Consider the following 22,970-nt stretch of genomic DNA (forward strand, 5'->3'; position numbering starts at 1 on the left):
TACCCTCTGGCTCCTATCCTTGTAACCGCCCCCGGTGTAAAACCTGTCCCATGCACCCTCCCACCACCACCTACTCCAGTCCTGTAACCCAGAAGGTGTACACGATCAAAGGCAGAGCCACGTGTGAAAGCACCCACGTGATTTACCAACTGGCCTGCCTACACTGTGATGCATTCTATGTGGGAATGACCAGCAACAAACTGTCCATTCGCATGAATGGACACAGGCAGACAGTGTTTGTTGGTAATGAGGATCACCCTGTGGCTAAACATGCCTTGGTGCACAGCCAGCACATCTTGGCACAGTGTTACAGTGTCCGGGTTATCTGGATACTTCCCACAAACACCAACCTATCTGAACTCCGGAGATGGGAACTTGCTCTTCAATATATCCTCTCTTCCCGTTACCCACCAGGCGTCAATCTCCGCTAATTTCAAGTTGCCGCCACTCATACCTCACCTGTCATTCAACAACATCTTTGCCTCTGCACTTCCGCCTCGACTGACATCTCTCCCCAAACTCTTTGTCTTTAAATATGTCTGCTTGTCTGTATATGTGTGGTGTGTGTGTGTGTGTGTGTGTGTGTGTGTGTGTGTGTGTGTGTACCCGTCCTTTTTTCCCCCTAAGGTAAGTCTTTCCGCTCCCGGGATTGGAATGACTCCTTACCCTCTCCCTTAAAACCCACATCCTTTCGTCTTTCCCTCTCCTTCCCTCTTTCCTAATGAGGCAACAGTTTGTTGCGAAAGCTTGAATTTTGTGTGTATGTTTGTGTTTGTTTGTGTGTCTTTCGACCTGCCAGCGCTTTCGTTTGGTAAGTAACATCATCTTTGTTCTTTGATATTGTAGTGTATTACAAGTGATGCGTATTCTTGGTGTCTGCTGAAATGTATAGTTATCGCGGAAATAGACGTTATCGGAGAGTACGCTCAGATAAAAATGTGCTAATAAATAAAGTAGTTCTGTCGATAAATACATAAAAGCTATCCTAATACCGTTACAAAGAGCTATGGTGAGAGCAGTAGCTGCAGTACAAAACTGTTCAGCCCTTACGTGGATTAAAGGTATTGTGTACACTTGTTATGCGGCATCTAGTAACACAGACCCTAATGCTTCACCCTTGTTAACTATTAGATTATAAAACAAATTTGATATTTCCGCATCAGTCTGTAAAGTAGCAAATCCAGTTCTGTGTTTGTTCGTCTGTATTTTGTTATTAGTTGGTGCAACGAACTCTCTATTTCATTTTCATATCTTACGCTTTCCTATAGATTCGCGTATTAATACCGAACGAGCATTTTTATCTGCTACACATTCAAGTTATTAGATCGTAAAACGACAGTTTAATTTTAATTCTGAACGCATCTCTGTACAAGTACGTATTAATTTCTAATGTATGACACGTTCGCTTCAATTTTTAGATCGTAAAACAACTTTATTTTCATTTTCAACGGTTTTGTGTAAAATGACATACTAAAAGCGAATCTACAACAAAAATCTGTTGTCTCCTACACGCTCTGCTGAATTTTTAGGCCATAAAAGAATAGTTATTTTCTTTGTGTTGGTTTCTCTTGTCTTTCGACAGAAGAATGTGTTAATACAACGAATGTTTACATTTGTTTCATCCGCTGGCGTACACCAAGTACAGTTCAGGAGCCATATTACATTAAGATTGAGCGCGAGTAGACCGCTGACGCGTCCTTCAAAACAACGAACAGCAGAGCACGGAAACAGCTCACAGCGCTCCCACCAAAAACGGCAATAGTGAAGTGATCGGGTTATAGTTATTATTTAAAACATGGTTTTTTTTGGGGGGCGAATGTAATGTGGTGTGCCTAGGGGCGCAAAATTTTTAAATCCGCCACTGCTCTGAACAGTATGTTGGGTCCTCTGAGGTCACGGCCACTATCTTTGACAAGCGTCCGTACACGACGTGAATACAGTCTGATGCAGGCGCGAATTGTAAAATAGTGTGCATAACTCTTAAGCACCAATTTTACCTCCTGAGTACTCTGTTCGAGTGCTCAAACTGTATTTACTTGTCAAATAGTCACACGAATCTGAAAAAAATGACTAAAAACTGGTAGATTAGTCATGTGTGGGGTCAATTTTGTCGTCACGATTCTGCACATCTCGGCATCATGACTGGTTATTTGTTACAGGAGGTAAATTTTGAAAACATTATAAAGCAGAAGAACCAAATATAATTTACCATTTATCAATGTGTTAGAAAGTTTGATACATCTGAAACTTATTTCTGACCTGTAGCAGTAGAGAGTTGTGAACGAAGTGGGCGGTTCATGTGTTGTTCAATTTCTTCAGGTCATGGCTATTAAGCACTGCATTCAGATAACTCGTGAGGACGTGCTTTGAAATTGCACATGATCCTCTTGTATTTATTAACCCCCAGAAGAAAGAAAAAACATTGTTATGAAGCAATTGTTATAGTTACCGTAAGACGTAAGTTAATTAGAAGCCATTACATTCCTACTTACGCTAAACAGTAATTATCTGCTAAGCGTAGATCTCGAGCTCAATAGCAGCAAGAGCCCATTTTAGAACTCTTATGATATATACAACTGCTAGAGCTTAAACTAAATCTGTAAGTCTTAGCGCTATAGATAAGCCGTTTTAAGTCAGAAGAGAAATTCCGAAAGTTAAATTTCATTTGTCGTACGAAGGGGAATCAGATTTATCTTTTGTTTTAGATGTTATTACGTCTCTTATTGTGGCCGTGCTTAAGACGTTAAATACATACGTTCCACTCTACCGTATTTCTGCGCATGCTATTCTCACTATGTGACATATTTACACACTTTGAACTCAGAAAGTATACCGACCAGATCAGTTTCCATTTCATGATGTCGAATTAACTGATACAGGATTCTCAGATGACGATTCGAAATACTCATACTATGAAATTTCTCATACCAAAAGTAGTTCACAACAGCCGATAGTGACATTTAATTCCCTAATTCCTAAATTTCCCTGTCTCCAAACATTGCTACTCATATCTTAAATTAGGTCAGTTAGTAACTCTGCGACACCTTTTCTTTTCAAATCATTCGCCTTATGGTGGCGACGAACCAGGATCAATATGTGCTCTGTTTATATTCTGGTTCGGATTCGTAGCACAAGGGGACTGTAACAACGTCTGATTTTTACCGAAATTCTTGGTTGAAGATAAACTGACATCCTGAAATCCGAAATGTAATGTCCCGCATTTAAGAAAAAATAAATTCAGTTGCACGTACCTCAAGACTCTATGAAGTTAGTTACGTTTTCCAAAGGTCATAATCAAGGTAAACGTTATGATGTAGATCGTGTTAACTGAACAAATCATAGAAATACACACAAATTTAACAGTTTTTTTTTCTTTCTCTTTTTTTTGTAAACGGTTATTTCTTTTCAAAAATTCTTCTGTGGCATAGAACGAGTTGTTAAGAAGAAACATGTTTAATCTAAATTTCAAAACGATTCTGCTGAATGTCACAAATTTATTTCAATTGGTAAATTATCAAAGAAGTTAACAGCTTCTTATTTTTCTGATTTCTGTGCCAAAGATAGGTTCATTGAAGGGTAGTGCAGAACATTTTCTAATACTCTGAATATCTCTGTTACTCAGAATTTCAGGTGGTGAGTCAGTTGGGAATTTTATTAGTGAATTTGTCTTATAAAATCATGTAGTGGATCAATGACATATGATCAGCTTTTATCTGAGAGTAAAAACTTTTGTCTCGTTCCTCTCTTCATCACTGTAGTCTCGTACATCCCAATGTCATTCATTTAAGTCTTCATGCTTGACTGTCGTCATTTCCGTTACTGAATGCTTTCCATTCGGACATGCAACAAATGCTGAGCGGTTATAACTAAACTTTCGCTGTTTGAGCCAACGTGGACGGAAACCTGTTCACCGAATGGGTACTCAACATTATAGGAATGGTGTTCATACTGTTTGCTGTAGGAATTGCGTTGTTTGTTGTCCTAGTGTTACGTTTTGCTGCCACTCGCCGGTAGTGGTACAGTGACGCAGGACTGAAACAAAAGTATCAGTGTCCATTAAAGCTGCAGACAGTTACTTTGAGTCTGAACGATGTGAGCAGGGCTTTACTCGTAAATCTGCTTTATTAAAACAATAGCGATAGTGCTGCTGCACCTGACAATCATCGGCACGTTAAAGGAATACAAAGGGGTCCTGTTTCCGCACCGACGTTGAAGAACGTGCTTCTGAATTAACTGACGATTGGCGAATTGCTCCTGGGTAAGGCCAACGATCAATTACGTCACAAGCTGCTGAAGTAGCTACTGATGCTATGACTGAGAATGCTGGACGTAACATGCGATCTTCAAGCAGCGCACTAGCTGTGTCACTACAGCTGAATATTCCATGGTCCATCGTCCAAAAACTACTGCAAACGGTAGTGAAAATGAATCTCTATCCAAGTTCCAGGCTGTCGTGGATGTAGAAGGTTGTTACACTGAGCAACGTTTGTAATCTGGAACGTAAACATATGTTATCCTTCTATGTGAATATTGACATATATTTCGCTAAATTTTTTCTTCCTTACTACTCTTCTGAACGCTGTTACAAATGCTCCCACACTGTCTTGTTGTCCTAACATCACTCGTTTTTCACAGCCACCCTCTCAAGTAGCAACAGTTTAATTACAAGCACCCTATATGTTTATAACTACAAAAATAGCAACTGAGAATAGGCAGGTATTTTAGATTTTCTCTGTGTATGATAACACTGTAGGAAAAAATATTCGTAGATGAAAAAAAATGGCTCTGAGCACTATGGGACTTAACATCTTAGGTCATCAGTCCCCTAGAACTTAGAACTACTTACACCTAACTAACCTAAGGACATCACACACATCCATGCCCGAGGCAGGATTCGAACCTGCGACCGTAGCAGTCCCACGGTTCCGGACTGCAGTGCCTAGAACCGCACGGCCACCGCGGCCGGCTGTTCGTAGATGATCTCACAGTCAAAAGTACATCTTTTGTTAGCATATTACTAGATTCTTAGAGGAAAACTTAAACTTCTACGTATGTAGCACAGATCAATGGACAAAATAATTACACACAGGGTTGTTGTTGTTGTTGTTGTGGTCTTCAGTCCTGAGACTGGTTTGATGCAGCTCTCCATGCTACTCTATCCTGTGCAAGCTTCTTCATCTCCCAGTACCTACTGCAACCTACATCCTTCTGAATCTGCTTAGTGTATTCATCTCTTGGTCTCCCTCTACGATATTTACCCTCCACGGTGCCCTCCAATGCTAAATTTGTGATCCCTTGATGCCTCAAAACGTGTCCTACCAACCGATCCCTTCTTCTAGTCAAGTTGTGCCACAAACTTCTCTTCTCCCCAACCCGATTCAATACCTCCTCATTAGTTACGTGATCTACCCACTTTATCTTCAGCACTCTTCTGTAGCACCACATTTCGAAAGCTTCTATTCTCTTCTTGTCCAAACTGGTTATCGTCCATGTTTCACTTCCATACATGGCTACACTCCATACAAATACTTTCAGAAACGACTTCCTGACACTTAAATCTATACTCGATGTTAACAAATTTCTCTTCTTGAGAAACGCTTTCCTTGCCATTGCCAGCGTACATTTTATATCCTCTCTACTTCGACCATCATCAGTTATTTTACTCCCTAAATAGCAAAACTCCTTTACTACTTTAAGTGTCTCATTTCCTAATCTAATTCCCTCAGCATCACCCGATTTAATTTGACTACATTCCATTATCCTCGTTTTGCTTTTGTTGATGTTCATCTTATATCCTCCTTTCAAGACACTGTCCATTCCGTTCAACTGCTCTTCCAAGTCCTTTGCTGTCTCTGACAGAATTACAATGTCATCGGTGAACCTCAAAGTTTTTACCTCTTCTCCATTAGACACAGAGGGTAAAGGACGCTAAACCAAGTATTATTGGAAGAAATCATCGGCCCGGAAGACACGATATTCTTAATCAAATAATGTGAGATACATCTTCCTTAAGCTTCCGCTTGTCAAAGTCGCTATGTCAGTGGATTCATGTTTTCTAGCCTTAATCGCCGTTAGAATGGTTTCTCATATCCGTCTGCTCCGCCTACGTAGTTTCACTACCGCATAATGTGCCCGCACCGCAACCAGGAGTTACGTTTTGTGTCGTGAGCGTCTATTATCTCACGGCATTCATCAAAGGTTTCAATATAAGACACACAGCATTATTTACTTTTGATCTCACAAGGTGACATAGGAGCTGAAATAACCGCTGATTTTGTTATTTCCTTCTAAATTGTCATCCTTCCTACTGTTACTTTAGGGATATTCAATGTTTCGGTCTCTTTAGATTACTACACTAACTGTTATCAAGGTGCTGCCACTGAACGAGGTGGCGCTGTGGTTAGCACACTGGACTCGCATTCGGGAGGCCGACGGTTCAATCCCGCGTCCGACCATCCAGGCTTACGTTTTCCGTGATTTACCTAAATCGCTTCAGGTAAATGCCGGGATGGTTCCTTCGACAGGGCACGGCCGACTTCCCTTCCAATCCTTCTCTAGTCGATGAGACCGATGACCTCGCTGTTTGGCCTCTTCCCCCCAAATCAACACAACCCAAGGGGCCCCCATTACCCTTATCGCTAATAAATCATTTAATGCGTGTATGAATTTTGGGGCGTGACCTTTCAGCATCAGATCTTCTGAAATCCTAATAAACAGTCAGACAATTTTCTGCAGAATCTCTTAAATATTTTTCTGTATTCTTGTCGGAAGTATCAAAGAAAACAGATACTGAAAGAATATGAAACGTACATGAATAAATTAGTCCAAGTATAATGTACTACACAGGACATAAACTGACATAATGAAATATTTACAATGCATACACTATTTATGCAAAGTGTCACCAGTATTTGATTACATTGATTCCAGTGCCATTTCCAACCTTTTGCACGAATCAAGCAAAGAAGCCAATTTGTAAGACCACTAAAAGCTTATTCCTCCCAACATTCGTGTAGTAAGTTTGCATAGCATAATGTGAACCATTTCTTGAGGTTTACCTTGGACCTAGCAATGCCTATGCACATTCCGTATAACTCTTCCCCAATCACTATGTAACACCGAAAATGCAGATTAAATACCTTCTGCACCATATAAAATTTTTCGCCGTTTAATATCCGTTGATAATTCTGAATTTGTTAACTTTATTACAGAAACTACGTTTAATACGTACTGGATGTAGTAGTACATTTATTTCTGGCTGTATATAATTCATTGTAATTATAACGAAAACATTCTAAATTGTTGGGCTATAATAACCCAGCATTTAATTTAAATGTATGAATAGCAACTACGAAATGGCAGTAGCTGTGCCGTTGTTTATCTTTGCGTATAGAGAGTCTCAGTCGCGCTGCGATCAGAGAGGGAGCAGAGCAGCTTGAGTCGTGTAAGAGTGCTGTGGTATTTGCTCGGCGCTCCCGCAGGTACCGTGTGCAGTTATGATCGCGCCACTGTAGGCGCACCTACTTCGTTAATACGCGAGCATTGAGAGCACTATGGGAGTGGGCAAGCGGAGGAAGCTGCATTTCTAACTACTGCCTGTCCCATAATTATTCGTGGCCCTGGTGGAAACTCGGCTTTCTCAACCAGCAGCGGATATAGCAGCCGCCCTAGGTTGTCGTCCGCTGCATTCGTCGTCGACTGCACAGCTACAACGTCGTGAGACAGTTAACTGACCAAGTGTAACTAGCGTTGTACAGGTGTTACCCAGTGGGATTTATTTCACAACGTTTAACTTCCTTGAATAGTTAAAACTGTTAGGGCATGTGTATTTTCAGACACTATTACCAAGCAGGATTCCTTTCCTTTCCATGCAATCATCGAGTGACTTAATAATACGAAAATTGATTAACTGTTTATTACCAGTTTTGTTTCTTTGCTAATGACCAGTTTGTCAGAATTTTGCTGCCTCAATACCTGTTCATTCCTGGATTCCATAACAGAGGCTTAACTAATTTACAATTAACCTCAGTCACTTCAAGTACATAAAATTCCGCTGCCAAAAATAATAACTAAATATACAGCACAAATTATGAGTGCACAAATTCATTTGTTCTGTATTTAGATTAGGGAGTGACCTCTGCTGGCTTAGTATGTATTTTATTATTGTTATATTAAAAGTAAAATCAGTTACTCATATGCTTAAAGTAAATTCAGTGCAATCTTTCACTAATCAAAAGTAAATTCGTTCCTTTTTATAAATTTTGCATTACGTTACGCTGATGTCACTGAAAGTTATTTTTTCCGTAACATCGTATCAGTTACAATCAGTCACAATCAGTCATGTATTTAACCAGCAACTTCATTTAACTTTACTTTCAAAATTTAGCATTTCAGAATAAGTAACTGCAAATTCAGTGATTTCAGATTCATCTTTATTCTCGTGAATTGTTGAGTTGCAAAGAAGCGTGAAAGCCATTTGTTGCCATGTCAGTGATTATTTGCTTAACTTTCTTTACCAGTACTTTCCTCAGGATTTTAAATATTTATTTCCCTAGTGGGCTGGCCACCTTTTAATTCATTTTTTTTTTTAATCATTATTTACTTTGTACACTACCGGCCATTAAATTTGCTACACCAAGAGGAAATTCAGATGATAAATGGGTATTCATTGGACAAATATATTATACTAGAGCTGACAAGTGATTATATTTTCACGCAATTTGGGTGCATAGATCCTGAGAAATCAGTACCGACAAGAACCACCTCTGGCCGTAATAACGGCCTTGATACGCCTAGGCATTGAATGAAACAGAGCTTGAATGGCGTGTACCGGTACAGCTGCCCATGCAGCTTCAAAAGCTTCAACACCATACCACAGTTCATGAAGAGTAGTGACTGGCTATTGTGACGAGCCAGTTGCTCGGCCACCATTGACCAGACGTTTTCAGTTAGTGAGAGATCTGGAGAATGTGCTGGCGAGGGCAGCAGTCGAACATTTTCTGTATCCAGAAAAGCCCGTACAGGACCTTCAACATGCGGTCGTACATTATCTTGCTTAAATGTAGAGTTTCGCATGGATTGAATGAGGGGTAGAGCCACGGGTCGTAAGACATCTGAAATGTAACGTCCACTGTTCAAAGTGCCGTCAACGCGAACGCGAGGTGACCGAGACATGTGACCAATGGCAACCCATACCATCACGCCGGGTGATACGCCAATATATCGATGATGAATACACGCTTCCAATGTCCGTTCACCGCATTGTTACCAAACACGGATGCGACCATCATGATGCTGTAAACAGAACCTGGATTCATCTGAAAAAATGGTTTTCCCATTCGTGCACCCAGGTTCGTCGTTGAGTACGCCTACGCAGGCGCTCCTGGCTGTGATGCAGCGTCAAGGGTAATCGCAGCCATGGTCTCCGAGCTGATAGTCCATGCTGCTGCAAATGTCGTCGAACTGTTCGTGCAGGTGGTTGTTTCATGCAAACGTCACCATCTGTTGACTCAGGGACCGAGAAATGGCTGCACGATCCATTAGCGCCATGCGGATAAGATGCCTCTCATCTCGACTGCTAGTGATACGAGGCCGTTGGGATCCAGCACGGCGTTCCGTATTACCCTCCTGAACCCACCGATTCCATATTCTGCTTACAGTCATTGGATCTTGACCAACGCGAGCAGCAGTGTCCTTATATGATAAACCACAATCGCGGTAGGCTACAATCCGAGCTTTATCAAATTCGGAAACGTGATGGTACGCATTTCTCCTCCTTACACGAGGCATCACAATAACGTTTCACCAGGCAACGCCCGTCAACTGCTGTTTGTTTATGAGAAATCGGTTGGAAACCTTCCTCATGTCAGCACGTTGTAGGTGTCGCCACCGGCGCTAACCTCGTGTGAATGCTCTGAAAAGCTAATCATTTGCGTATCACAGCATCTTCTTCTTGTCGGTTAAATTTTGCGTCTGTGGCACATAATCTTCGTGGTGTAGGAATTTCAATGGCCAGTAGTGTATTAAATATTACATGTATCCTTTACCCCCTGTGTAATTCATGAGTGACTGCTCTTAGTATCTACCCATTTCAAAATTATCTTTAGTAATTAGGTTAGGTTTAGTATATATTTTTCCTTTAGAAGGGTCTGTTGCAGACTTTCCTCCAAATAACTGACATTATTTTCCTTCGGTAACGATTGCCTTGCTCACTGTAAGGTTTGATTAGGCGTACGTGATCGCGGTCAATTATATGGCAGTCCAATAGGCCTATCAGGGAGGAAGAGGTTGAAACAGTCCACTTTCGTGACCAAGTTACAACCTCAATTTTGATACGTTTCGGATGATCAGCATTCCTCTATTTCCTTAGATCAATCATGAATTTTCTTGTTTGCCATTGAAATGGAGCAGATGTCTGTAAACGACTCTTCCCCGGGCTTCAGACGAGCTGGTTGTGGCTCATTGGCTGATGTTTACAAAGGGGATGGGCTGTGGTGGTACAAGCCTTTTGCTTCTCTGTATTTGCAGGCACTTCACTTCTTGTATCGGGTAGCGCTATGCCTGCAAATGAATACAGCTTCTGTGTAAACGATGATTTCAAACATAATGTGAGTAGTCTTCAGGTTTCTTTCGGGGTAATATTGACTTCCCTTTCATTTGGAGGTTTGTACACACAAGAATAGTATATTTAGTAACGGAGTAGGAACCTTTCGAAGAAAACACAACGCCACACTAACTGAAATCTCTAGTAATCTAGAACTCAGGAAACATGTAAACGTAAAACAAATCGCGTTATTTGATTACAAGTGGTAGACTGACATAGCAGCCGTACTTAGACTGCTTCAACTCTCTGGAACTTCCCTGGCCGAACGGACAACAGCAGGCTGAAACTTTCCGAATACTTGCATCAGTCTGTACTGTAGGGTTCTTGCTGTGCAGTCACAAATTAAAAAGAAGTCCAAAATATGTCAGTGAAACTGCCGTCAACAGAAAACTCATAGCTTATTTATGTATGATTAGCATATCAACGTGTTGACCATTCGATCAAAACATATTGAGTAAAGCTTTATTTAATCTGCTGATCTCTGAGGTCCTTAAATACGACTTTATTCATTCCGAGGCATGGGGCACCACCTGCACAAAATCACAAGTGACTATCCAGATAACTGGAACCAATTAACAAATTGCAGGTTGCCTGTGTAATGGCTTCCAGCGGAAAAAAAAAAATTGTATTTAAATGATTTGGGTTTAACTGACCCAGTTTAAAAATCTCAAATTCTCTCACAACATACTGATTAGGAGGTGTAATCGTAAGTTAATATTTTACGCTACTGGCCATTAAAATTGCTACACCAAGAAAAAATGTTGATGATGAACGGGTATTGTAGGACAAATATATTATACTAGAACTGACATGTGATTACATTTTCACGCAATTTGGGTGCGTAGATCCTGAGAAATCAGTACTAAGAACTACCACCTCTGGCCCTAATAACGGCCTTGATACGCCTCGGCATTGAGTCAAACAGACCTTGGATGGCGTATACAAGTACAGCTGCCCATGAAGCTTCAACACAATACCACAGATCAACAAGAGTAGTGACTGGCGTTTTGTGACGAGCCAGTTGCTCGGCCATCATCGGCCAGACGTTTTCAGTTGGTGAGAGATCTGGATAGTGTGCTGGCCATGACAGCAGTCGAACATTTTCTGTATCCAGAAAGGCCCGTACAGGACCTGCAACATCCGATCCTGCTTTATTCTGCTGAAATGTAGGGGTTAGCATGGATCGAATGAAGGGTAGAGCCACGGGTCGTAACACATCTGAAATTTAACGTCCACTGTTCAAAGTGCCGTCAATGCAAACAAGAGGTGACCGAGACGTGTAACCAATGGCAACCCATACCATCACGCCGGGTGATACGCCAATACGGCGATGACGAATACACGCTTCCAATGTACGTTCACTGCGATGTCGCCAAACACGGATGCGACCATCACGATACTGTAAACAGAACTTGGATTCATGCGAAAAAATGGCGTTTTGCCATTCGTGCATCCAGGTTCGTCGTGGAGTACACCATCAGACGCACTCCTGTCTGTGATGCAGCGTCAAGGGTAACCGCAGCCATGGTCTCCGAGCTGATAGTCCATGCTACTGCGAACGACGTCGAACTGTTCGTGCAGATGGTTGTTGTCTTGAAAACGTTCCCGTCTGTTGACTCAGGGATCGAGACGTGGCTGCACGATGCGTTACAGCCATGCGGATAAGATGCTTTTTATATCGACTGCTAGTGATACGAGCCCGTTGGGATCCAGCACGGCGCTCCGTATTACCCTCCTGATCCCACAGATTCCATATTCTGCTAACAGTCATTGGATCTCGACCAACGCGAGCAGCAATGTCGCGATACGATAAACCACAATAGCGATAGGCTACAATCCGACCTTCAACAAAGTCGGAAACGCAATGGTACGCATTTCTCTTCCTTACACGAGGCATCACAACAACGTTTCACTAGGTAACGCCGGTCAACTGCTATTTGTGTATGAGAAATCGGTTGGAAACTTTCCTCATGTCAGCACGTTGTAGGTGTCTCCACCGGCGCCAACCTTGTGTGAATGCTCTGAAAAGCAAATCATTTGTATGTCACTCCTGTCGGTTAAATTTCACGTCTGTAGCACGTCATCTTCGTGGTGAAGCAATTTTAATGGCCAGTAGTGTAAATCAGTGAAAGAGAAGTATAAGAGAAGCTGTGTTGTCTAGGGGCAGCATATATTACGGCACGGAATGTTCCGAATTTAATTATGTACCGTTTGAAAATAACACCTTTTTGCGATTTTGAACAAACGTTACGCATAATTTCAAACCTTTCCGAAAATTTCTCTCGTTCACACTCCTTACAAAACGATGAACGGAAAAAATTATCGCATGTTACAGTTCTGCTGTTCATGCAGTAAAACTCCAGCATTAGACTTCATGTTTTAATTGGTTACTCCCTCACTACCGACTATATTCGAAAGATATTTTGCATATCGTACCTACATATACCAGTGAATGTACCCGCAACACTATATCATTCTGTGCTACATAGTTCAGGTAATTTGACATCACAGACATTTAGATGCTTAAGAAACTGTCTGCCGCTTAAAATGGCGCGCAGTTTGCCCAGACTATATTCGCCCAATGTTTCATAATGTTAGCGATTTCCCCACAGATTTTAAGCCAAATTTCGAATGTTGTTCTAACTTTTTCTCGCTGACATGTTCAACGGTAGATATTTAACACACTAATTCATTTATAGTGTAATCAGACGCTTAAAGCTCTTTTAAGCATGAGAGTACCATTCTTCAACGAATCTGAGTTTACTCTTCTGCTGAAAGTATTCAGAAGACACAGCGCTCAAGAAAAGATTTAGAAAGAAAACCTCAGTGGTAGTAGCTTTTTGCAACGCCATCGCGGATCGCGAGGCGTCCAGTAATGGCCCTCTTTAAATTCCTCCCTTTCTCCGCAGCTTACGCCGTCTTCTAATCCAGCAAATTTGCATGCGGTGACGACTTAGTTGTACAGCCAGGTGCAGCCTCCGCGATTGCCCTAGTTCGGACAGGTTCCGCGCCGTGCTCTCCTGTTACGCTCGTTCCTTTTTCTGACGTATACAGGCGCGCAGTCCCCGGACGGATTAAAGAGTAATTCCCGTAATTGCGATGCTCGAGCGCCGCTGGGCCGCTTTCGGCCCCGGAGTCTATCCTCTCTACGTGCAACAGAACCGTGTTTTTGGGAGTGCGCCAGGCGCGTCGCTCACGCAGATTGGCGATGCAGCGGAGTTTCTGACGCCACGTTGTAGCAGTGCTGTCAGCCGCGTCAGCACAGCTGTACCCTGTCCGAGGGCCATTTTCCTGAGGGGAAACCATGAGTACGTCAGAAATACGTCAACAGCGTCATCTACAGAATTAGATTTTCACTATGCAGTGGTGTGTGCGCTGATACGAAAATTCCTGGCAGATTAAAACTGTGTGCCGGACCGAGACTCGAACTCGGGACCTTTGCCTTTCGCGGGCAAGTGCTCTACCAACTGAGCTACCCTAGCACGACTCACGCCCCGTCCTCACAGCTTTACTTCTGCCAGTACCTCGTCTCCTACCTTCCAAGCATTACAGAAGCACTCCTGCGAATCTTGCAGAACTAGCACCCCTGAAAGAAAGGATACTGCAGAGACATGGCTTAGCTACTGCCTTTCTTTCAGGAGTGCTAGTTCGGCAGGTTTCGCAGGAGAGCTTCTGGAATGTTTGGAAGGAAGGAGACGAGGAACTGCCAGAAGTAAAGCTGTGAGGACGGCGTGTGAGTCGTGCTGGGGTAGCTAAGTCGGTACAGCTCTTGCCCCCGCGAAAGGCAATGGTCCGGAGTTCGAGTCTCGGTCCAAAACACAATTTTAATCTGCCAGGAATTTTCAGCGTTATCTACAATTTGCAAGCGGGTGAAGGTGTTAGGGGTGTGTTCTAATGCTATTCCGGTCGCTATTTATTCGTAATCCGAGGTCGATATCGACCAATTGGTCTACTCAAAAACGATACCTTTACATTAAAAAAAAAGCTGAAATGCTACAAAATAAAAGCTTCTTCTGATGTAATATAGAAATTTCTTTTAGCGATTACATAAAAGCCGGCCGAAGTGGCCGTGCGGTTAAAGGCGCTGCAGTCTGGAACCGCAAGACCGCTACGGTCACAGGTTCGAATCCTGCCTCGGGCATGGATGTTCGTGATGTCCTTACGTTAGTTAGGTTTAACTAGTTCTAAGTTGTAGGGGACTAATGACCTCAGCACTTGAGTCCCATAGTGCTCAGAGCCATTTTTGATTACATAAAATTGCTTGAACTATCCATGCCCTTCCAAAAATGGTTCAAATGGCTTTGAGCACTATGGGACTTAACTGCTGAGGTCATCAGTCCCCTAGAACTTAGAACTACTTAAACCTAACTAACCTAAGGACGTCACACACATCCACGCCGAAGGCAGGATTCGAACCTGCGACCGTAGCGGTCGCGCGGTTCCAGACTGTAGCGCCTAGAACCGCTCGGCCACCCCGGCAGGCATACCCTTCCATACCGATATATTTAGTTTACGAAATTCCTTCGTTACCTACTTGAACTCATGTTTTAGGCGAAGCGTCTCAAATCAGTAATCAACACTTCAGGGGTCCAGTGTTCGAAACCAATCATAGCATAACTTTTTAAAAGTAATATTGATTAGCAATGGCGGCCAAAGGCTTCCGGCATAAGAGGTCAACCTCACTCGGTCATCGGCTTGTGAAAGAGGGCGGAGGAGGGAAGTTCAGGAAACTCTGTTGACGTTGGGGCTGGAAACTGCCCTACAAGGACGGAAGCATCAGATCAACGACATGACGACGCAGAAGGCAATGGAAACCACTGTATTAAAAAGACATAGCCGACCGGAGTGGCCTAGCGCTTCTAGGCGCTACAGTCTAGAACCGCGCTACCGCTACGGTCGCAGGTTCGATTCTTGCCTCGAGCATGGATGTCTATGATGTCCTTAGGTTAGTTAGGTTTAAGTAGTTCTAAGTTCTAGGGGACTGATCACCTAAGATGTTAAGTCCCATAGTGCTCAGAGACATTTTGAAAAACGCATAACGTGTATCCACAGGGCATGTTGTCTGTAACTGAAAATTTATCATGATGATTTCTCCATCGGCAAAAGATTCCAGATTAATTGCCCAACCGCGCGGTGTAGCCTCGGTCTGAGGCACTTCACCACGGTTCGCGCGGCTCCCCCCTCCGTTGAAGGTTCGAGTCCTCTCTCGGGCATTGGTGTGTGTGTGTGTGTGTGTGTGTGTGTGTGTGTGTGTGTGTGTGTGTGTGTGTGTGTTCGTTAGTGTAAGTTAGTTTAAGTTAGTTTAAGTTAGATTAAGTAGTGTGTAAGCCTAGGGACAAGAGACCACAGCAGATCGGTCTCAGAGGAACTTAATACAAATTTACCAATTTGTTAGTCCCCTATTCGGATCTCCTGAGAGCACTGATAAGTGGTAGATGACCATGAGGTAAAGATGATTTGACCAGAGCAAAGTATAATATTTTACGAGTCTGAGCATGGAATGTCGAAAGTCTGATTGTAGTAGGAAAGCTATATAATAGGAAAAGAAAAATGCAAAGGTTCAATCCAGATACAGTGAGACACAGTGAAGTAAAATGTAAAGATGATAAGGATATATGGTCAGATGAATAAAGGATAATACCAACAGTAGCAGAAAATGGTACAACGGAAACAGGATTCGTTATAAACTGGAAAGTAGGGCAGAAAGAGAGCTACTGTGACCAGTTCAGTGGTAGGGTTTTTCTCATCCGAATGGACAGCAAACCTACACCGACAACGACAGTTCAGGTATACATACCGACTTCGCAGGTCGAGGATGAAGAGACAGAGCAAGAATACGAGGATGCTGAGCTGGTAATTCAGTGTGTGAAGGGAGGTAATAATCTAATAGTCATAGGGGATTCGAATGCGGCTGTAGAGAAAAGAGTTGAAGAAGAGTTACATTTTCCCTCGCAGTAGGTTTGAGAGAGGATAAAGAATAATTGAACTCTGCAATAAAATTGTTTTAGATGGTAATAGCGAATACGCTGACCGAGAATCGCTGCAGGAGGAAGTACACTTGGAAAATACAGACACACGGAAAGATTCCAGCTGGGTTACATCATAGTCGGCAGAGATTCAGAAATCAGATGTTGGATAGTAAAACCTGCTCAGGAGCAAATGTAGACTCACATCACAGTCTAATAATGCTGAAGTTAAAGTGCATGAATGCTCAATTCGAAGAGAATAGTCCTAAAAAAAACGTGCAGTGGTATGTTAAAATACTGAGGAATTATAAGGTGCGTACGAAGTTCGCTAACAATGTGGATACTGCGGTAAGGAGTACCAGAGTTTGCCGTTCAGTTCAAGGGTACATCTCTAAAAGGGGCATTAAAAGATACAGGACACTAAGACATAGGTACAAAGAAAGTAGGTCTGATGAATACCTAAGAAACAGAAGAAATACTTCAGTTCACCGGTGAAAGAAGGGAGCACAAAAATGTTCAGACGTAGACAGGAAAACATCAGTATAAGTCGATTAGCAATCAAATAAATAGGAAGTGAAATGTCTGCAGCAAAGATATGAAGAAATCAAAAACAACTGATCGTAGACGGGACTAACTTAGAATATAGACATGTCAAAACAGACTTCTGTGAAATTAAAAACAAGGGTTGTTACACTAAGAATGCAACGAGAAAGCCACGAAAAGTGCAGAGGGTAAAGCGTCTCTGTGAAAAGATTACACTGAACGTTTATGAAACGTTTGAGCAAAGTAATGAGACTGATTTTTTTATCTATCATGTTTTTTCGAACAGCGATGTTGTCTCTTACAAAGCAGCTAAACACAGCCGGAATAGTTGTTTCCATTCTCGGTAGCAGCGCTCAAAGTCTGTAACTGGCAGGGCCTTTGACAGGTCAGTAACATTCTTTTGTATGTTCTCGAGACTCCCGAAATGACTTTATTAAACACATTTTTCAACGTTGGGGAAAGAAATAGGTAACAAGGGCTCCGATCAGGTGAATAGGGAGGCTGTGGAACAATAGGAACGCTTTTTGAGGTAAAAAATTCCGTAATGGAGGTGTCTATGTAACATGGGAGGTTGTCGTGATGCAGCATCCACTTCTCTACAATGCCCGGTCTCACTCCATTCATACCTTTTCTGAGTCTTTCAGGGATATCTTTGTAACACTCTTGGTTGACGATTTGTGCTGTCTGTCTGATCTCACACAAGCATTCAACCGTTCAAGTATTTGTCGATCTTTGAAGTTGAATGTCTTTCCGAACAAGATTTTTGACCTTCCAAAAATGATATGCGCCAGCTAAAAACTTGTGCTCTCAATAAGGAATGTTCAACACAAGCCTGTTTCAGCTTTTCAAAACTCACACTTGAAGATTCCCATGTTTAACACAAAACTTGACGGCGTAACTTCACTCTAATTTCCGCTGTTCCATTTTCGTAACACACGACAATGGCACAACCTCACTGAAGGCTCTATAAAAAGTAAGGAGCTGAAACTCCGAATCAGCATCTAGAAGAGATGACACCGGTCTACCAAAGCAAAGAAATACAGCGCTACTAGATCGGTCGCTGTGTTGCAGTCTGCCGGCCGCGGTGGTCTCAAGGTTCTAGGCGCTCAGTCCGGAACCGCGCGACTGCTACGGTCGCAGGTTCGAATCCTGCCTCGGGCATGGATGTGTGTGATGTCCTTAGGTTAGTTAGGTTTAAGTAGTTCTAAGTTCTAGGGGACTGATGACCAAATATTTTAAGTCCCATAGTGCTCAGAGCCATTTGAACCATTTTTTTGTGTTGCAGTGTAATTACTTTTGTAACATATTTCTTGTATCTGGGAGAAGGATTGTCTGAAACGTGACACAACACGAAACCGGAGTCGATAGGGACGGCATTATGGATCTAGTATTAGAGTGATTATGTAGAGAAGCTCTGGAAGACTGGAGATAATATGAAGCAGAAGGGAAAGAATACACTAAATCTGAATTTGAATGACAACCAAACTGTAATCAAGTTGTTGTGCAGAGTGTGCGAGACTGGCAACGTACCATCAGACTTTCAGCAAAACAAAATCCACACATTTCCGAAGACAGTGAGGACAGATAGATGCAAAAACTCTCCCACAATCAGCTTAACATCTCATGCATCCAAGCTAAGCAAAATAATAAGATATTTGCACAAGTTGTAAGATGGTGGCAAGTTAGAACGGTGATCCCGGGAATGTAGAATGAATTTCTTTTATTTCCACCAATAACAACAAAACATTTGGTCCTTCGACTACCGGTTTCCGTCGGCAGTGACCATCTTCAGATATACAGCAAAACATGGGAAATAGACTAGGACTAGTGAACAGATTATGTCTTAGAACATAAGCAGCATGCACCCACTAATTACTTCTACTCGGAAGTAGAAGAACGGAACATTAATTACCTAGACCTTAGTATTAAGAAAGTTGATAATAAATGTAAATCTTCCATTTTCAGAAAGCCGACACGCACAGATATTATCATCAATTCCGATTCATGTCATCCCCATGATGTAAGAAAAAAGTCCTTCTGTACCTCAATGACTCACTGGTTCTTTCATTTACTTTCAACGGCAACAAAACCCGCCAGGAACTCTGTATTTTAAAGCAGTCTGCAACAGCCAATGGTTTATGATGTTATGTACCTCTAAAGTAGGCTAAACAAAACAATATATCCCAGCAGATTGAGAATTGTTTTAGAAAATCAAAAGTCAGATCAGTTTTCAAGTTTACAACACCCTACAACTTCGTGTATAACGTAAGTCGAGAAGAGCACATGACAAATTCAGCGGATGCTGTGTATACAAGATCGAGTGTAATTATTGTGATAAGTGTTATATTAACTAAACCAGAAGCTCTGTTAATGTAACATAAAAGGTGCAATTACAGCCAAGTAATAGAGCTGCCTTTGTGTTGCATGTGGCAGAAATCGGCCATACTGTAATGAGTACTGAAAAACAGAAACCATGCACATTTTTCACCGAGCGCAAAACCGCCGTGGTGCCGATTTATTGGAAGACCTTGAATTTATATATGCAATATCTACTTTGCCTTATTTGCAAATGTTATACATTACTGAATGAACGCTTCTCGCATGTACAGGGTGATTATAAATAAACTTTAAAACCGCTGTAGAAATAAACCACTGGTCAGAATGACGTCAAACTGCAACGGAATATTATCGGAGAAGGGGGATAACGTATGGTAAAGAAAAACAGTTACAAAATGTAGCAATACATGGCGCTGAAAGCATCATAATTTAATAGTGGTCACCCTACAAATGAATCATATAACAATGCCTAAGGTGTACAGTAGACGTTAAACGAACTGTACTACTCAGTGTGCATGAGTGTACAGGTGTGATACTGTTAGTTAGGTAACCCATCCACCAAGGCAAAGTCATATTAGATCGAATGCGAAAAATCGGTTGTTAATGGTCTTGAGGCCAAAAACCATATAAAAAGCATCACAAACATCTGTTTCTTATTTTTCCTGAGACAAAACACCGCATAAATGCATCAATCAAAGTCAAGTCGGATTATTATTTTCCGTGTGACTGGCACAAAACATGTTGAATATGCTGTCCACAATTTTCTCCATGCTGTTGGAGAGCTGGAATGGTTGCGCAAAAGACGCTCATAGCGCTTACCAGTGATGGTACAGGTAACAGGACCGGAATTACATGTCTCTTCGAAAATATATGACCCTACGCTAAATGATGATGTAAACCCGCTCCACACTTCATGGTGACGTGGTACTCGTTCATTTTCGTGCGGATATTCCGCTGCCCATATTCGACAATTCTGCGTATTGACGTATCCTGTCAGATGGAACTGGGATTGGTCTGCCCACAAAATCTTCCACGGCCAATCATTGTCCACTTCCATGCGAGCAAGAAATTCTAAAGTAAAGGACTCTCTTGCTGGCAGGTCACCTGGAAGCAACTCGTGCTCGTGGGTAATTTTGAATGGACAGCAAACAAGGACGTTTCGTAGGATTTTTTGCACTGTGCTCACGGGTATGTCCAATGTTCGGGCATTTCTCCGTGCACTACACGTTTGCACACCACCACTCGTCTCCTCCTACATTTATGCGGCCACTGCTTCCACTGACGTCGGATCAATTCGTTTCCTCCCTCTACCAGATTGCACACCATAAGAACCCGTCTTTTCGAATTTCCGAATCACTTTGTCTAGACCCATGGCAGTCATACGACCTACGCCTTTTTTCAAACCCTTCAGTCTCCCGAACTTCTGCAAAGCCACGTTTGCACAGTCATCAATATTGTAATACAGCTTTACAAGCAGAGTGCGATCCTGCATTGAGACAGTCATGGCGAACGTCGCAGACGCGAAAGGAGGAAAAGCCGTGTACCTGGTGTATTTATACCAAGTTCAATGGATCTTACGCATGACAGGTGTTTTCATTTACGTATTCTGACGCATTCAGCGCCATCTATTGATCAAATTTCACACTTTTTTTCCTTCTTCCATACGTTTTCCCCCTTCTCCGACAATATTCCGTTGCAATTTGACTTCATTCTGACCACTGATGTTATTTCTACAGTGTTTTGAAAGTTTAACTTTAATTACAATCACCCTGTAGATATTGTCTTGTCGTTATATGGTGTAGAGTGCATCACATATTTTCTCCAGTTTCTAGTGTATTCTTTCTACTTTAATTATACTTTTCTTGGAACTGCTTCTCACAGTATAAGCGAGACAGTTTGTAGTTTGAGTTGCCCCGATTACTCACCTATGTTACATTCTGTAGGCTACGACCACATATGTCGCTGATTACTTACTGTAGTCTTTTGTTGTCACCCTTTTTCTATTCTTTCTTTAGTTATAACTTTCTATTATTTAATTATCTTCACAAGCTTGTTCTTTGGTATCTTATTATTTTAATGCCAACAGGAGCGTCTCAAACCCATATATTGTCATTTGACAATTTGTTTTCCACAATTTTAAAATTAACTTTATCCGTGTTTTTAATTATTGCACTTTATCATTGTAATGACTTATACATTTCACAAGGGCACTATTCATTATGAGCATGATTTCATATCCATGAAAGTAATAATTTTTCGTCGTAGGAGATTTTATTGTTCTAAGACACAATCTCTTCGCTTGTTTTGTTCTACTTCCAATGTTTCTCTGCAGATCTGTAGGTGGTCGTTGCTGTCTGAAAACAGAAGCCTCAGCACAAAAAGATTTGTGATCATTGGTAGAAATAAAACATTTTCATTCTAAGAGTAATGGGGAGAATAAAGGAAAAAAAGATTAACAATTTGTTGGCTGTAGGAAAGGTTAAGTAAGGCACTTGTGAGGCAGTTCTGACGTTGCGCTCTCATGACACTCTCATAGGAATTGTCGACGGAGAAAAAGCGTTGGACAATATGAAATGGTGCAAGTTTTATAAAGACTGAGAAAAACAGTCTTAAGCTACAGGAAAGGACGGGTAATATACAATATGTTCCAGAAGCAAAAGGGAAGAATGTGGTTGGAGCACAGAAAAGAAGGGCCCTCATTAAAAAGGGTTCAAGGCAGAGATGCAGTCTTTCTTCCGTAGTGTTCAATCTAAATATCGATGAAACATTGACAGAAACGAAAAACAGGGGTTGAAATTCAGGGTGAAAGGATATCAATGGAAGTATTCGCTGGTGACTATTATCCTGATGTCTGTCATCTCGACTGCTAATGATACGAGGCCGCTGGGATCCAGCACGGAGTTCCGTATTACCCGAGTGTAATACACTACTGTTAGCAGAATATAGAACTGGTGACTGCAGGAGGGTAATACGGAACGCCGTGCTGGATTCCAACGGCCTCGTATCACTAGCAGTCGAGATGACAGGCATCTTATCCGCATTGCTGTAAAGGATCGTGCAGCCACGTCTCGATCCCTGAGTCAACAGATGGGGACGTTTGCAAGACAACAACCATCCACACGAACAGTTCGACGACGTTTGCAGCAGCATGGACTGTCAGCTCGGAGACCATGGCTGCGGTTACCCTTAACGCTGCATCACAGACAGGAGCGCCTGCGATGGTGTACTCAACGACGAACCTGGGTGCACGAATGGCACAGCGTCACTTTTTCGGATGAATCCAGGTTCTATTTACAGCACCATGATGGTCGCATCCGTGTTTGGCGACATGGCGGTGAACGCACTTTGGAAGCGTGTATTCGTCATCACCGTACCTGGCGTGATCGTATGGGGTGCCATTGGTTACACGTCTCGGTCACCTCTTGTTCACATTGACGGCACTTTGAACAGTGGACGTTACATTTGAGATGTGTTACGACCCGTGGCTCTACCCTTCATTCGATCCCTACGTAACCCTACAT

This window comes from Schistocerca piceifrons, chromosome 8 (assembly GCF_021461385.2).
Source record: "Schistocerca piceifrons isolate TAMUIC-IGC-003096 chromosome 8, iqSchPice1.1, whole genome shotgun sequence".
NCBI lineage: Eukaryota > Metazoa > Arthropoda > Insecta > Orthoptera > Acrididae > Schistocerca > Schistocerca piceifrons.